General features: G+C 50.2%; 1 protein-coding gene across 3 annotated transcripts in view; it reads left to right on the plus strand.

Moving 5' to 3' along the window:
* VWDE (von Willebrand factor D and EGF domains) overlaps positions 1 to 14,895 on the plus strand; it is a 169,053-nt gene that overhangs the window by 30,107 nt on the left and 124,051 nt on the right. The window contains exon 1 of one of the 3 annotated variants that reach the window (XM_083186813.1): positions 13,522 to 13,635. The exons of the other annotated variants lie outside the window; for them this stretch is intronic. The gene's annotated coding sequence lies outside the window, so the exon portion shown is untranslated. Of the gene's footprint in view, positions 1 to 13,521; positions 13,636 to 14,895 lie in introns of those variants that run through there. 3 annotated transcript variants of the gene reach the window in all.

The following is a 14,895-nucleotide window of genomic DNA, read 5'->3' on the forward strand; positions in this document are numbered from 1 at the left end:
TAAGATTGAATGGATCCCGGGAGTAACTGGTAACAAACTCTGGAACGCCGGGTCTCATACTGCAGAGGGAATATCGTTACAGTGTATTTTATTCCTCCGAATTCATTTAGAATTGTTTTCTTTATTGAAACCCCCATCTACTTCCAACAGGTACAGTTGTGAGAATCAATTTTATAAGGAATATTTTAGCTTAATGGACAAATACTTAAGTTTGATCTCCCGCCCCACTGACCGTGGGCCGCTGCTCCTGCCATGTCATAGAGCTCCGCACAAGGAAGGGTCCAACAACACCGGAAGCCACTGCAGGCCCACCGGGCGCAGAACCCGGATGATAGACCCCCCACCTTCACTAACCCCCGGAGCTCAGGAGGCTTCCGGTACACAACCCCCCCCACCACCACCACCACCTCCAACACCCCCCCCCCCCCCCCCCCCCCCCCCCCCCGAAGACCACCGCTCATCAAGCTGCTGGAAGCCCCTTCCAAATTACCAGGGACCAGGTCAGGCTAGCAGCGGGAACCAGGTATGCTGGGCTGCAGCATGGGAGCTGGGGGCAAAAATGTTCTACCTATAAAACACTGACCCCTAAATCCGGCCCTGGATTTTGTCCCTTACAATATATATATAGCACTAAAATAATGTAAAAAGGGTGTCAGTGCTCCCATCCTTATTTTCAATCATACCATATCGCCCATCACCCCACTTACTAACCTGTCTAAAATCGTGTGGCTTTGGGTTGTTTGTACTTATCCTTGGGGTAGACGCCATGTCTAACGTACATTACACTGGCCTCCAACGGTCCGATATCTTTGAATCTTGTTAGGAACCTGTGTGGTTGCTGCGTATTCACCAGCTTGGGGAGGGAATGGTCAGGGATAGCCCTCCAGCTCGCTCCTTTGCTGAGATAGCTGCCTCGGGTGGTTCTTCTCGTTGGCATGAAATTCCTCCGACTTCCGTGGTAAATTCAGGGACTTGTACAGTCTGACGCTGAAGTCCGGCGGCTTCTTCCTCCAGATATTATGTTCTGGGATCGGCCTTTGGTTTACAAAATGTTCACTTCGTTCCACGGCCAACCGGCCATTCGCACTAAACTTCACTTGTCTGTCAAATAAATAGCTGTGTTCATTTTCCTCCAGGCGTCTGGTATCAGCGCACATTCTATTTCCTGTCTATCACAGACACAGCTGACTGGGAAAATAAGTCTTATTAATAACACTATTTGCAAGCACAATACAGCAACATGCATGTTCTTACTTGTAAATACAGCGTCTATTTACGAAGCTGTGATAAATACCGTTCTCCAGCTTGTTTGTCGGAGAAAACGGTTATCCCCAATTCCTCCTATTTAATGACACGGAAACCGATCAGTGACTTTTCCATACCTCCTAACTGTCCCGGTTTCTTGGGATGTTCCCATGTCCCGCGGCCCAGGGTGGGGCAGTTGGGAGTCTCCCTGCCCAACCCTACAGGGAATAGACGCTGTGCGGATGGCGTACATCATCGATTCAGTGGGTCTGGGGGTATGGGCACTGCAGCAGCTTACACAGCAATAGCCATGCCCCAGTAGTGAGGAAATGTTAAGGGCGTGGCCTGCAGAGGCAGCATGATGCCACATCCCCTATGACACAGGCCACACCCCTTTTTGCCCAGTGTGTTTATAACGGGTGCAGTTTGTGCTGCACATGTGGGCCCCTTGGGTCTGTGCATGCGCAGTAGGGGAGCCACCAGGAAAATGTCCTCTGCGCCATTTACCTGAGGTATTGCACAGAAGACTTTAGCACTGCTCTAGATTCTACTAGCACCAGAAGCTAGACAGTGACTACGCTCCCCAGCTGTGGCTAGAGAGAGAGAGAGAGAGAGGAGGGGGCAGAGGTTGGAAACTGCACACGGACCCCTCTTCTATTTATACAACCCTAGATAGCATTGCTTGTAACCAGCAACGGTGGGAATCAGAAAAGATGGATTTATCGCTGGTTCCCCTTTGCAGGCTGTGTTCTAAGAATGGCAGTTAGGATCTGATTGGTTTGCACGTTATCTATCTCCAAGCTTTCATACTTCCCTACAGACAGCCATGGCCAACCAAAGCCAAGCCCAGCGGGTGATCCCGCCGACATGCAGAATACACAGGCTGCAGTAGAACCAGCTTGGATACCATGGATGTGGGGGAAGGGAGGGCTTTTGGTTGATAGATCTACAGTAGACAGTCAATAGGTCTACCCCAAAAGGTTGACATGCAAAAGGTTGAAGGGGTCAAAAGGTCTACATGAAAAAGGCCAGTAGGGTGAAAATGTCAACATGGTCACAATGTCGACATGACATTTGACATGGAGTTTTTCATGTTTTTTTTATGGCTTGTTCTTACGTCACCATCCATGTCGGCATAGAGGGAGAATATAATAGTGTGTTCAGCGTAGTGAGGCACCGAACCTAAATCGATGGCAAGCGAAGCCAGTGTACGCATGACATGATAATTGGTGGTCCATGTCGAAAGCTGTCGACATTGACAACAACAAAATGTGAATTTGCAAATTTTAAATATGTTGACCTTCCCCATGTCGACATTTTGACTCTGTCAACCTTTTGGGGTCGACCTTCCCTGATCTAGGCACAATCAGTCTAGTAATCCACAACTGGACGGAGGAGGGAATGGTAATAGACAGGAGGACACGGTAAATCTGAACATCAAGCTCAACATTGTATAACATAACACTTGCTTTTTATAAAAGTAGCGCGATTGTATGAGGCATATAGATAGAATGAACAACCAACCAGATTCTGTCTATTATCTTCTAGAAGGTGCTAATAAATTCTGATTGGTTGCTATGAGAAACATCCCATCTTCAGTAGAACTCCCACCTTAGTAAATAAACCCCATAGGGTTTTGTCCCAGCTGTACCCGACATGGAATGTAGATCCTGGGATTAAGTAAATGCTAGAACGATCCAAATCCCAGAACGCTGAACTGGACCAAGTGTCTGTGCACGTCTCCCTACACTATTTGCTGTGACGGCTGTCACACACAAGGGGGCGGGCACAGAGAGTTCCACAGCGGCAAAAGACGTTGTAAGGAGCTCAGCTGGTGTTCCGGAGTCTAGACCGTTCCATGCTGCTCCCGTTCTCTCTGCCCGAGTGCAGCAGCTGTGGGTCAGGAAGGGGCTGTACATCTCCCTGCACCATTTACAGCACTGTGTGGGGTGGGGGACAGTGGCGGGTATGGGTAAAAAACCTGGACCGCCGGACCGGACATTAAACTCTGCATTTTGGAGCTTGTAGCGTCCGGTCCGGGGGGTGTCCTGTCCGGGGGGTGTCCTGTCCGGGGGGGCTGCCTGTCACACCTGTCACCAGGGAGAGGAGCAGGGGGAGAATAAAGCCTCCCTGTATGGTCTGGGCATGTAGCAAAAACCGGAATGGTCCAGACCACACAGCGAGGCTGTAATCTCCCCCTTGCCCATGTCCCTGGTGACCGCGATCACAGGCATCCCCCTGGACAAGACACCCCCAGGACAGGACACCCCCGTGGTCTGGGGTCTTGTCCGGGTCCGGTGTTTACATAGTCCCACAGTGGCGGCATTCCAGAGTCAGGATTTTGACATATCCCGGTTGTTCCTGAAGCGTCTGTCTCCAGCAATAGAAACAGCAGTGCCCGAATGAGCTTACTATCCAATCACATCCATGTAATAACTTACCTCTTGAGGGTAAGACGTCCAGGCTGGTTGTGTCTGAGATCTTCCCTTAGAACCCCGGTGCTCCCACACCTGCTGAGTTGCTATGTGACAAAGCTTTTGCTCTTCTCTGCAATCTGCTAATGGTCATTTGTGTATTGACTGTAAAATGTGCACTCACTGAAACTTAGCAACAAATCCATATACTGTGAGGGGTATTGTTCTAGCCTGTCAGGTGCACAATACGTAAAACAGGTTGGAGCAAGACAGGACTTATATAGACTAATAAGGGCTTATAGAGACTGCATTTATATGACTGTATTATGAATGGAAAGTTATATTTATAATATAAAGTCGGTACTGAAGGAACAGTTCATGTTTTCCAGATCACCTGTGAAATGTATCAGTCATGCTGGGCGTATACGGTCAGATATCTGGTTCCCCTTCTGGATCACAGATCACCAGATGTGGTTTAAGTGGAAGTAGGTTTAGAAGAGGGAGTCATCTGGGTGCCCGGCGGTCAGTGCCGGATTAAGCATTCGGGGGTTTCGGGTCACTTTAGACAGGGAGGCCCCAGGGCCGGCGCCACCACTAGGCAGGTTTAGGCATTTGCCACTACGGCCACTGGAGGGCAGCAGTGAGCTGCAGGCCAGCAGCAGCAGGAAAGCTACCGCAGCAGCAGAGGAGAGCCGGAGGAAGGAAGCTGCATCTGCCAAGCACTTACTCACACAGCACCCCCCCCCCCCCCCCCCCACATCGCGCTCCCTCCAAAATTTTGCACAGCACTCCATTGTGAGGGGAAGCGGTCATCTATTAGAATGAACTTAGGTCTACAGTCATTAGGTCGACTGGCAGGAAGGTCGACCTCACTTAAGGTCGACATTGGCCAAGGTCGACATGACTTAAGGTCGAATTTGGGTACTTGTTTCCTATCTGGGCGCCCATCGCGGGCATCGCGTGTACATCGCATGCCATTATAATGACATGCGATGCGACCGACGCGATTACCGCGATTTTACATAGGGACCAATGTTAAATGTCCCAATTGACCCGCGATGACCACGATTTACCATAGGAAACAATGTTAAATGGATCAATTTCCCCAAATTATCATAGGGAACAATGGGAAATGGGGCAAACACACCCCTGAACATAAAAATGTCCCCCCAAAAGTAGTTGACGACACCCCGCCATCAACGTGAACCCGAAGTGTGGCGAGCGCAGCGAGCCCGCGAGGGGCGGCGGTACGCGTCCTCCGACCTTTTCATGCCCTACTATCCACTAGGGCGTGGAGTGAGAATAGAATAGTGTGGCGAGCGCAGCGAGCCACCGAGCCCGAAGCGTGGCGAGCACAGCGAGCCCCGCGAGGGGACGCGGATACCTTCACAGTTATACGCGTCCCCTCGCGGGCTTCCCAGGTGTCCATGGCGACACGGACACCTGGGAAGCCCGCGAAGGGACGCGTTTACCTGTGAAGGTATCCGCGTCCCCTCGCGGGGCTCGCTGCGCTCGCCACGCTTCGGGCTCGGTGGCTCGCTGCGCTCGCCACACTATTCTATTCTCAACTCCACGCCCTAGTGGATAGTAGGGCATGAAAAGGTCGGAGGACGCGTACCGCCGCCCCTCGCGGCCTCGCTGCGCTCGCCACGCTTCGGGTTCACGTTGATGGCGGGGTGGCGTCAACTACTTTTGGGGGGACATTTCAATGTTCAGGGGTGTTTTTGGCCCATTTACTATTGTTCCTATGCTGATTTGGGTAAATTGATCCATTTAACATTGTTTCCTATGGTAAATCGTGGTCATCGCGGGTAAATTGAGGCATTTAACATTGTTCTCTATGGGAAAATCGCGGGCATCGCGTCTGGCCCCGATTTTACCCCCGATGCCCGCGATTAAAATCGTGGGCGCCCAGATAGGAAACAAGTACCCGAATTTGCATAAAGGTCGACATGAGGAAGGTCGACTGGTCATAAGGTCGACATGGGTTTTTCACTGTTTTTTGAGCCGACATGTGCCGACAGGCGGTATTTCATGCCCTACCATCCACTAGGGCGTGGAGGAGGTTATTAAAGCTGTGGCGAGCGAAGCGAGCCACCGTGCCCGAAGCATTGCGAGCGATGCGAGGGTCCGATTCTCATTGGCAACTGTGTCCATGTCGACTGTGTCGACATTCGGGCCAAAAAACAGTGAAAAACACATGTCGACCTTATGACCAGTCGACCTTCCTCATGTCGACCTTTATGCAAATTCGACCTTAAGTCATGTCGACCTTGGCCCATGTCGACCTTAAGTCAGGTCGACCTTCCTGCCAGTCGACCTAGAGGGGTCGACCTAATGACTGTAGACCTAAGTGTGGTCTAACAGATGTACCGATTCCATTGAGAGGGTGTGTCATGCTTTATCCATAGGGCGTGTCTAGTTCCATATATGAAGAGACTGTGAAAAGAAATTGTGAATGTGGCATGTGAGTGTGAATGTGGCACTTAGAAGCGTGGCTGTGTACTGCTACATCTGAGAAGAGTCTTTTAAAATTACTTATATACAAATGTAGATGAGCCCCAAAGCAGTTAGTAAGAGCTACTATACTTGGTAAAGTGCTGGGAAATGGTGCTGATGATTGAATGTAAATGTATCTGTCTCTCATTCCTTTTTTCCCCAAAAAATGTAACAGTGTAATGTGGGCTAGGTGACATGAGGGAGATTGCTAGACTAATGAGGGAGAGAGGGAGATTGCTGCTATGTCAGGGAGCCTCCTGCAGAATGCAGGAGGGGAGGTAACTATGATGTAACAGTGTAATGTGGGATAGGTGACATGAGGCAGATTGCTAGACTAATGAGGGAGAGAGGGAGATTGCTGCTGTTTCAGGGAGTCTCCTGCAGAATGCAGGAGGGGATATAACTAAGATGTAACAGTGTAATGTGGGATAGGTGACATGAGGCAGATTGCTAGACTAATGAGGGAGAGAGGGAGATTGCTGCTATTTCAGGGAGTCTCCTGCAGAATGCAGGAGGGTAGGCAGCTATGTATTATACACACACCATACTTGCCTACCCACCCTGCAGGGGTGTGGGTCAGTTGGTCACCAGCAAGTTGTTAAACAGTCATTAGGTCGACACCATTAGGTTGACATGTGTCTAGGTAGACTTGCAGGAAGGTCGACATGAGTCCAGGTCGACATGGGTTAGGTCGACTGGGTCATTAGGTCGACAGGGCCATTAGGTAGACAGTCAAAACGTCGACATGGGGTTTTTCAAAGTTTTTTTAGCCGAATGTCAACACAGTCGACATGGACACAGGTTAAAGTGCACCGCGTCCCCTTGCATGGCTCGCTGCGCTCGGCACACTATTTTCTTCTCCCACCAAGCCCTAGTGGATGGTAGGGCATGAAATACCGCCTGTCGGCACATGTTGGCAAATAAAAACAGTGAAAAAAAAACATTTTGACCTTTTGACTGTCTACCTAACCCATGTCAACCTAATGACCCTGTTGACCTAACCCATGTCCACCTAGACACATGTCGACCTAATGGTGTCGACCTAATGACTGTCTAACAAATTGCTGGTGACCCAATGACCCGTATCCCCCCTGCGGGAGGCTTCCAGCCACGGAAGAGTAGGCAGCACTTCTGCATCCCTCCACTTCCTACTGAAGCGAGCAGGATGGTATATTACTCACCGGCAATTGTGGAAGCCACTGGAACAGGGCAGGGATAAATGAGTGGATCATGCCTTTTAGCTCTGCCCCTCACCACGGACCCGTGAATCAATGATGTTTTCATGTGTCAGGGGTGGGGTCTAATGTTCGGCCCCACCCCCTGAAGTTCCCACGCAGATGTTCCAGTTTCCTCCCACACTCCAAAGACCTACTGGTCAGATCATAGGCTTCTGGCAAAATTAACCCTAGTGTGCATGTGTGTACCTGTCAGGAGAGGCTTCAGAGGAAGGGCTGCAGTTATGGTTACCACCTCATCCTTTTAATTCTGGACACATTAATTACACAGGTTCTGTGGCTGATTTAAAACAGGTGAAAGGAGTCTTGAAGTCAGCCAGCCACAGAACCTGTGTAATTAATATGTGTCCAAAATTAAAGGGATGAGGTGGTAATCCTAGCAGCAGTGCAGTTCAAAACACAAATAAGATACGCACAGCAAATGCCACCAACTGCCATTACAAACTGACTCACAGGCAGTGGGTGTGGCTCCCCTATTTGAATTTTGGACTGTGCTGCAGCTCCTCCACTGGAGTGGCCACTGGTACCTGTGATAGGGATTAGAGAGGGTAAACGCCACTGGGGCATGGAGTGATGGGGAGAACATATTTTATGTACAGCACAGTGTGAATTGGTGGCGTTACATCCTGAAATAATAATACCGGTAATAATAACACATATAAAAAAATTAAATGATTTATTGGCACATGTAAAATGTAGAGGAACAGAAATAATACATCACAATGAATAAAGAAGATCTTGGGTGAAATGTAGTAGGATGCTATTTTTTTTAGATTGCTAAAAAATTGCACCATATCGCACATTACATTTGCAATTTTCAGCCGAAATTCACAAATGTAATAGGGTGTGATTTTTTATTTTTAGGCAAAATCAGAATTTGCATGCGATTTCTGGGGATTTTTAGTAACGGAAATATGCTGGTTTTTTTTAGACAAGTGCATTCTTTTTAAATAAAAAAACGCTGTTGGGTACCCCCCCCCCCCCTCCTCCAGCATAACCAGCCCTGGGCTCATTGAGCCGGTCCTGGTTCCTCAAATATGGGGGAACAAACTAATGGGGATCCCCGTATTTAAGAGACCATAACCGAGGCTCCCCCATATTTTGACTATGACCACCATGGCTGGTCAGCCCTGGACGGGGTACCTGGGAAAGTGGGGACCACCCCAATAAAGGGGTCCTCCCTCCCCAGACTTCATCCATCCAGGGCTGAAGCCCTGGGCTGTGGGTAGAGAGCTGATTTTTGTGGTGTAAGAAAAAAGTAAATAATACATTGGGTTTTATAGTAGAACTACAGGTCCCAGAAGGCCTCCCCCAAATGCTGGGACTTAGAGAACCACAAGTCTCAGCATGCAGGGCATTAATGAGCCCGCTTAGACTTGTAGTTCTGCAGTGAACACAATGTAAAAAAAACATGCAAACATAGAGAAGTAAAACTTTAATATACACGCACTTAAACACATGCACACATACTCACCCTACCACGATCCCACAACAGAGAGCTCCTTTCCTGCATGGAAGCTCTGTGACTAACGTCAAAGGGATTAATTCCCACTGACCTCCATCACAGGGACTCCGCTCAGTACAGGCTCTAAGTGTTTCCATGGAGACGCCGACAGCCAATTAGGCCTGAGATTACCGCTTATTGGCTGTAGACATCTACATGGAGACGGCAACTTCCAATCAGGTGGAGAGTGTGTGTGTGTATGTATCTTAATTTTGGTCATGTTGTGGAACTATAAGTCCCAGTGGGCCATTTAACGCCCGGCATGCTGGGACTTGTTGTTCTACAAGTCCCTGCCTCCCTCACAGAGGCGTAACTAGAACATTGCAGACCCCATAGCAAAATTTTTAAAGCCCCCCCCCCCCCCCCCCCACACACACACACACAACCTTTATCACTACAAGAAAAAGAGAGAAAGAGGAGCAAGTAAGAGAGAGTAAAAGAGAGAGTGTCTCCATGGAAACGGGTGGAATGCGAGAAAGAGGCAGTGTTAGAGAGAGAAAAATACAGGAATAAGAGAGAGGGAGAATGAGCGAGCAGGGGGTAGAGGCATAGACGGACAGATAGACAAGGGAGGCATGGACAGACATATGGATGGACAGAGAACCATATAGGGGCATAGATGGACAGACTGGAGGGGCATAGACAGATGGACAGACAAAAAATGGCGGGCATAGACAGACGGACGGATTGAAGGAGCATACATAAACAGATGGGAAGGGGCATGGATGGACAGAAGGAGCATACATGGCTGGATAGGAAGGAGCATAGATGGATGGAAGGGAGGGAGCATAGATGGATGGAAGGAGCATAGATGGATGGATAGGAAGGAGCATAGATGGAAGGAAGGAGCATAGATGGATGGAAGGAGCATAGACGGATGGATGGGAGGAAGCATAGAAGACGGAATGTGTATAGACGGATGGATGGGAGAGAGCATAGATGGACAGATTAGCGGGGGCATAGATGGACAGAATGAGCATACAAATGTAGATGGGTCAAGAAGTAGGAACAGGAGGGGGACTGATGAAAGAACCATAGACAGGGGCCGGTGCAAGGCACTGGAGCGCCCCAGGCGAGTCGGGGTGGGGGCGCCCCCGCTGCCGGGGGGGGGGAGGTTGCGGTGGTGGTGGTACCGGTGTAAAAAATCTTCGGCGCCGGCATCCCTGCAGTGCTGGAGCGGGCAGGGGTGTCCGTGCCGCGGGGGTACCTGCGGCGCTGTCATTGTGTATAATGCTGGCGGCGGCCTGCGGGGTCCCTGCAGTGAATAGAAAATAACTAGCGCTATGCGCACGGCGGCGCGGGAAGCGCTAGTTATTTTCTATTCACCGCAGGGACCCCACCGGCCGCCGCCAGCTTTATACACAATGACAGCGCCGCAGGTACCCCCGCGGCACGGACACCCCTGCCCGCTCCAGCACTGCAGGGATGCCGGCGCCAAAGGTTTTTTACACAGTTCGCTAACCCTCCATCATCATGCTGGGGGTGAGGGGAGAACTGCCGCCCTCCAGGTGCCGGCGCCCTAGGCAAATGCCTAGAGCTGCCTAGTGGTGGCGCCGGCCCTGAGACAGATAGACGGACATGAGAGGGCATAGAAAGACAGCATAGATAGATGGATGGGAGGGACATAGGTGGGTGGATGGATGGGAGGGGACATCGATGGGTGGATGGATGAGAGGAAGACATAGATTGGTGGAATTGCAGGATGGGGTACAGATGGACAGATAAATAGAGCACTACAGTTTACACAGGAATTCATAAGACAATTTCTGCAGAGGCTGCAGATTGTAGTAGGAATCTGGCTATGATGTGGATGGAGCTGCTGAAGGAGATACTTATCGTTATTTAAGCCTCACTAGCAGCCCTACAGCCCGGACACCCTCCCTGACCCCTCCTCCAGACTGGCCTACCTTGCAGCAGCTTCTCCCCCTCTTATTCTCTGGCTCCACCCACAGCAGCCTTTCTCCAGTCCTCCACCTTCCCCCTGCAGCGCAGCTGTCTCTCCCTCGTAGCCGCAGGAGCTTCTCCCATCTCCGTTCCTCTGGCTCCCCTCAAGTGCTTCAGCAACAGCCTCTATTTGAATTCAGTATGATGTCAGGCGAGGCGCGCCTGCTGGTGATGCTGTAGCAGCGCTAGGGATGTGCGGCTGACAGGCGTGTCAGTCAGCCGTGCGGTGACGCTTCCGGTTCCGGGGTGCGAATCAGTCATCCTCTGCCGCCCTCCTCCACTCTCCGCATCCGGCCTGCGGTAGCAGCAGGAGTAAGTTTTTAAAAATGTAACAAAACAATGCCGAGGGTGCAGGGGATAGCCACGGGCCCCCCAAGCCGCCGGGCCCCGTAGCAGCTGCATCCCCTGCACCCTCTATAGTTACGCCACTGCTCCCTCAGGTACACCATCCAGGACTGACCTGGTAGTCATGGTTCGGATGGGAGATCTTGCATTAAAAAGTGTCCCCTGGCTGCAGCATGACACTGCTGGCTGTTGGAACCTGGTGCTGGTTCCAAAATATGGGAGATCTCCACTATTTTTCCCCTGTATTTGGGGAACCAGGACTGGCGCAATGAGCCCAGGCTGGTTATGCTTGGGGGAGACCCCACTCCATATTTTTTTTTTGTAAATTTAACACACTTTTTTGGACAGAACCATGCATGGTTTTAGGGTGTGAATTTCCTATTAAATTTGCGATTTTGACATGAGAAAACATTCTGTGATATCGAATCTGCAATTTTTTTCAACAGATCAAAACGGGCAAATATTACCGCAAGTCACACATTACTAGATGTGCGATTTGTGAAAAATGTGCGAATTCGACAGTTTTTGGTGAAGAAAATCGCACATGACTAAAAATCCCATCCTACTACATTTCACCCCTTATTTCCATCAGTCAGCAATATAATAATGATGTAGAACATGGTCAGGATAAATACAGTATATAGCTACAATATACTGTATGTTACAGAGTTACTAAAACTTTTATAAGTACAGGATATATGAAACTGCACCCATGGGATAGTAGCATCTGCAAGCTGTGCAGTTTCCTCTCAACTGGAAATAACCTTCCAGCACGGTGATATTCTACGTCACATCATAAATAACTTTCATTGGCCCCTTGTATCATGTCTGTAAGCTATATGAAGGCTGTCACCATTTTCAATGTACAGTAACAAATGTTTAAGGTTCTAGGGAAAATGTTATTACAGGGTTCTGTCAGCAGATGGCGCATGAAAGCCAAAAGTGGGAAAACAACATTTAAATTGCATTGAAGTTAAAATCATCCAGCTCTAAGCTGGTGATACCCTAAGCGACTTCTCCAAGTTAAGAAGTTGCCCGTGATCCCCCCTTGAGGCTCCCGGGTAGCAGGACAAATGATATATCGCATGCGATCCCAGACAAGCCTGCCTGGTTTGCCTACGATGCGACAGTTACTACGTGCAGCGATACTCCTATGCAATGCCTCGGGACCAGGCATCGCATCGGCATTGATGTCACATACATGTGATTTGGATGCTTTTTATGTGATTAATTGCCGCAATTGCATAAAACTGACCAAACCACATGCATGTCGCCCTTGTGTATGGGCACCTACAGTGAGTGAATGCATCTCACATTAGTGAGTCACAAATAAATACAAATCATTGACTTAGAGCGCAAGTAGTATTCTGTATAGAAATTTGAAAACTACATTAAAAATCAAAATGTTAAAAGTTTTCTGGCCGTAAGAAAGTTTCCCGGGGCTGTCTGGTTTTTGCTAATGAGCTATATAATAATGATATCCTATGGCAGGGGTGATCGTAGTTATTGCGTGGGTGAGGGTCGAGTGCAAGGGTGCCATGGGTGGAGGAAGGTGCTTGGGGGGGGGGGGGCGGGTACAGGGTTGCTGTGGGTGGTGGAGTTTGGTCAGGTGCGGGGCCGCATGTGGGTGGGGGAGGTGATTTGCAGCTCTTCGGGAAGGAGGTGGCACTAAATGATGCAATTTGTGTCAATTTATCCCTGCTTGGGTCACCACTGGCAGTCAGCTGCAGCAGTGACCCTCCACTGCTCCCTAGCGAGTGCGGGATGTGCGGCCCGCTCTGGGTGTCACCATTTAATGGGGTGACGCCATGCATTCATGCCTGCAACCCCCATCGGATACACTCCCTGCAGGCTTTTTCACTTCACTTCCACATTTGCTTGACGGTTAGGGGTGGGGCATAGCAGCCGACACACAGGGGCAGATTTATTAAGCTTGGAGAAGAGATAAACTGGAGATAGAGCAGAGAAAAGGTAAAAGGAGATAAAGCACCAGCCAATCTCCAACGTCTTTTTCAAACACAGCTGATTGGCTGGTGCTTTATCTCCTTTTACCTTTTCTCCGCTTTATCTCCAGTTTATCTCTTCTCCAATCTTAATAAATCTGCCCCACAGGGCAAGGAGAGGGGATAAGGTGCACCAGCTTATGGTACCGTGCAGAAAGTTAAAACCAACAGCTGAGCCTGGCTGTCATTCCCCGGGAGGGAGGTGTCTATTCTTACCAGCAATAGCCTTTCCTCAGGGTGCTGGCCGGGCCAGGCTTCCTCCATCCACTCACAGTGCCTCATAGCTGCTGCTGCTTCTGCTCAGTGCTCTTCTGCACTGAGACATCAGCCTGTAGCCCGCCCCCTTGTAGCACACACCTCCAGCTCCTACTCATCTCGGCCCAGGCAGACTCCACCAGCCACCACGCTGCTGCTACAGTCCCAGTCCAGAACTAAAGAGAAAACAGGTGACTACAGTAAGGTGTGTCTGTGTGAGGGAGAGAGGGTGCTGGGCTGGGGTTTGGGTGTGTTATTGAGGGTGTTGGGTGCAGGTCTAGGGTATGGATGGATGTGTGAGGAAAGGTGCTGGGTTTAAGGCTGGTGTAGGGTTATGTGAGGGAGGGTGCTTGGTTCAGGGCTGGGGTATGGGTGTGTGAGTGAGGGTGCAGGAATGGGTATGGGTGTGTGAGTGAGGGTTCTTGGTACAGGGCTGGGGTATGGGGGTGTGAGTGAGGGTGCAGGAATGGGGTATTGGTGTGTCAGAGAAGGTTCTTGGTTTAGGGCTGGGGTATGCTTGTGTGTGGGAGGGAGGGTGCTGGGTGCAGGTATGGGTGTGTGAGAAAGGGTACTTGGTTCAGAGCTGAGGGATGGGTGTGTGAGGGAGGGTGCATGTCTGGGGTATGGTTGTGTGAGTGTGGTCGCTTGGTGTAGGGCTGGGCATACGTGTGTAATTCATATGGAGGTGGCTGTGGTATATGCGAGACAGAGTGAGGTGGTTCAGACAGGAGCACATATGTGTGAGGGGGAGATGGTGTAAGGGGGTATTTATGTATTAATATATATTTGTATTTATAAAAACTGATGTTTTTCACTCCTGGTGGTTTAGTTTGGAGGGGGGGGGGGGTCAGCAGAATATTTTGCCTAGGGTGCCATGAAACCTTGCACCATCCCTGCCCGCCCCCTCCCCAAAGCGCCGTGAATGCTGGTAGTTGACCGGCAGTGGGAGGGGGTGTGGAGGATGATGCAGGGGCCCCGCTAAATGCAAGAGGCTTTCCCCCCTCCTGGGGGGCTGGGAGAGGAACACGATTTTTGGGACCCTCCCTGCCATTCCGGGAGGGTAGGTAAGAATGCCTCCAACAATGTAGTGACAGGACAGACTCTAGCTTAGCCAGAGTGTGGGAGGGGGTGGCATGAAACTGAGAGAGCAGAGAAGAGGGTGTAGTGGGACAGAGCAGTGGACAGAGAAGGGGATGGGGTGGGACACAGCAGGGTTGGGATGGAAGAGAGAAGCACAAAGAGAGTGGAGATGTGGTTGGACACAGCAGGTGTGCTGTGGCACAGAGCAGTAGATAGAGAAGGGAATGGGATGGGACACAGCAGGGTTGTGATGAAACAGAGCAGCACAGAGTGGAGATGTGGTGGGACACATCAGCTCTGCGGTGGGACAGAGCAGTGCACAGAAAGTGGGGATAGGGTGGGACACAGCAGGTTTGTGATGGGGCAGAGCA

This window comes from Crinia signifera, chromosome 5 (genome assembly GCF_055691185.1).
Source record: "Crinia signifera chromosome 5, ASM5569118v1, whole genome shotgun sequence".
Classification (NCBI taxonomy): Eukaryota; Metazoa; Chordata; class Amphibia; order Anura; family Myobatrachidae; genus Crinia; species Crinia signifera.